This window comes from Delphinus delphis, chromosome 12 (assembly GCF_949987515.2).
Source record: "Delphinus delphis chromosome 12, mDelDel1.2, whole genome shotgun sequence".
NCBI classification, from domain to species: Eukaryota; Metazoa; Chordata; class Mammalia; order Artiodactyla; family Delphinidae; genus Delphinus; species Delphinus delphis.
In genome coordinates, this window is record NC_082694.2 from 63,320,762 (window position 1) to 63,324,109 (window position 3,348).

General features: G+C 36.2%; 1 pseudogene; it reads left to right on the forward strand.

Moving 5' to 3' along the window:
• The first annotated feature begins 2,047 nt into the window (after positions 1–2,047).
• LOC132435471 (GTP-binding nuclear protein Ran-like) lies at positions 2,048–2,735 on the forward strand (annotated as a pseudogene).
• Positions 2,736–3,348: the final 613 nt, after the last annotated feature.

The window sequence follows — 3,348 nt, forward strand, 5'->3', positions numbered from 1 at the left end:
GAGCTGCAACAAAGCAGTCAGAGACAAACAAGCGTTGTTGTCCACTCAGAGAGCCAGATAGACCAGAAGACAAGAATCCAAGGCGTAAGCCAAGATTTTAGGGCCTGATATGCAACAAAATCTAGGGCATACAGAATGAATCATGATTAAAGTTAATTCTATCTAGAAAGAGTCTGAAAAGACAGGAGTTAAAACATCATACAGGGCTTCTTTCAAACACAAGCCTAGTTAACCCTCACAACCTTGGGGGCATAGGTATGATTAAACTCAGTTTATAGATGGAGAAACGGAGCTTCAGGGAATTCAAGTGACTTGTCAGAGGTTACAAAATTAGTAAGAGATTTAGGGGAAGGGAGATAGATAATTAATTAAAAGTAAACAACTATTATGTGAATTTTTTTAAAGATTTAAACAAAGTGATATGAGAGTAATTAGAGGTAAGACTAATATTAGCTAGATGGAGTATATATTAGATAGACCATTGAATAACAAATTACTACAAACTTGACAGCCTAAAAAAAACACATATTTATCATCTCAGTTTTTGGGGGCTAGGAGTCTAGGCATGGCTTAGCTGGGTCCTCTTCTTAGGGTCTTCTGAGGCAGCAATCAAGGTATCAACAGGACTGTTTTCTCATCTAGGCTTCACTGAAGAAGAATCTACTTCCAGACTCACTCAGGTTGTTGGCAGAATTTATTTTCTTGCAGCTGTAGCACTGAGGTCAAGCTCCTTGATGGCCTTTGGAGTGAAGCTTACCTAAGTTCTTTGCCACATGGACATTCTCAATATGGCTACTTATTTCATCAAGTTAATAAGGAAATTCTCTAGCAAAACAGATTCTTAAATAATGTAGCATAATCATGCAAGTCATAGTCCATTCCTTTTGCCATATCCTATTGGTTAGAAGCAAGTCACAAGTCCATCCATACTCAGAGCATGGGAATGGACAAAGGCATGAATATCAGCAAGCAGGAATCATGAAGACCATCTTAGAGTCTCAAAGTTTAAAGATTCTATCCAATAATTTTACATAGCCTTAATTTCATAGGTATGTAACTATGCCTACTAGCCTAGGCATAGTTCTACAATATACGCATAAAATGGACACATCTACGCAATATAAGAGAAAACAATATTCTGTTATTGGTTGCCCTATGTATCCTTTTATTTATGTATTTTTCATTTTTCTGCAGGCTATTTTGAGATGAGGTAGAGCATCCTGAAAGGCATTCTGTTATACCAATGCTAGGATCACCTTTTTCTTTTGCTCTTGTAGAATTTTTCTGATTTCACTATTTTAATCAAATCATGAGAGAATACTGGTTTCACAGTTCTGGCCCCTCCTCTAGAATTATGCCGGAAAACAAACGTCTAAATATTAATTTCTAAATCATGTTAGAATTTTTAAATACAAACCAATGTATATAAATTATTGCAGCCTCATAATAATCTGAGCACATATAATGGCTGCTTCATTTTTTATCTAAATTTAGCATAAATCAAGCTTATGTGGTAATATAACAGCTTCTGAGAGGAAGTGTCAATTCTATAAGTAATTGAAGCCCTCAGGGTCACATACACCTCTGCAACTGAGGGACTCCCTAGTCTAATACCTACTATTCTCTTATTACCTTCAGATAATTTGATAATTAAATTATTTGAACGGTATCCCAAAGAACTACAAATCTCCAAGGAAAGATTTTCATTCCAATAAGTGCATTCTAAAGAATACTGCTTATAAAGATGTTAAAATAAAATTTTTTTTAAAAAATATTGCTTAGACAAAAAATAGATTTATAAAGGGAACTTGGAATTTTTAAAATACAGCTGCATTGATTTTCTTCAAATTTCCTGGGTGCAGAAATAATCTTTTACTGGAAGAAAACTGTCACTTTGTTGAGAATTTAAGGGAGAAAGCCTATGATCTGAGATTAGATTAGCCTTAAGATCTAACCCCAAATTTTCTGCACTTGCTTAGTTTCTTTTTTTGTAATATTTGGATAATCCCCACCATAGGATTTTTGTAAGAATTTATGAGTTCAGTCAGAAGGGCACAGAGATGTTTCTGGAAGTAACATCACGATGGCTGCCCAAGAAGAGCCCCAAGTTCAGTTCAAACTTGTATTGGTTGGTGATGGTGGTACTGGAAAAACTACTGATACATTCGTGAAACGTCATCTGACTAGTGAATCTGAGAATTATATAGCTACCTTGAGTGTTGAGGTCCATCCCCGTGTTCCATACCAACAAAGGACGGATTAAGTTCAATGTATGGGATACAGCTGGTCAGAAGAAATTTGGTGGACTGAGAGATGGCTATTATATCCAAGCTCATTGTGCCATTATAATGTTTGATGTAACATCGAGAGTTACTTACAAGAACATGCCTAACTGGCATAGAGATCTGGTACGAGTGTGTGAAAACACCCCCATCATGTTGTATGGCAACAAAGTGGATATTAAGGACAGGAAGGTTAAGGCAAAGTCAATTGTCTTCCACCGAAAGAAGAATCTTCAGTACTATGACATTTCTGCCAAAAGCAACTACAACTTTGAAAAGCTCTTCCTCTGGCTTGCTATAAAACTGATCAGAGACCCTAACTTGGAGTTCATTGCCATGCCTGCTCTCACCCCGCCAGAGGTGGTCATGGACCCAGCCTTGGCAGTGCGGTCTAAGCATCATCTAGAGGCTGCTCAGACAACTGCTCTCCCAGATGAAGATGATGACATGTGAGAGAGTGAAGCTGGAGCCCAGAGTCCGAAGTCTAGTCTTATAGGCAACTGTTCTGTGATGTCAGTGGTACAGTGTGTTTGCCACTTTATTATATAGCTAAGCAGAACATGTGCTTAATCTTTGGGATGCTAAAGGAGATGAATGGGCTTCGGAGTGAATGTGGCAGTTAAAAAAAAAAAAAACCTTCATTTTTTGGACCTGCATATTTAGCTGTTTTGCAACACAGTTGTTTCCTCCTTGAGTTTCAAATATAAGACTGTTACAGTCACATCACTATATTCAGGGGTAGAATCTTGTTTTCTACTGTCATTCCCATTCCTTTTCATTTAGAATCAGAATAAAGTTGTATTTCAAATAAAAAAAAGAATTTATGATAGTTTCATGAGAAATAATAAATATAAATGTAACAAATATAACAAATAAATGTAATAAAAATAATCAACAAATATAATATCAAATATAAAGTATATAAGATTGTGACTGGTACCACCTAAGATTTTTTAAATCTGTAATTATAGTTCTTCATAGCTTGAAGCTGGATAGGACTAGACAGAAAGCCCTGCAGATGGGGTTTTGTCTATTTAACTGGTTGTTATCTTCAACTCTAATTGGC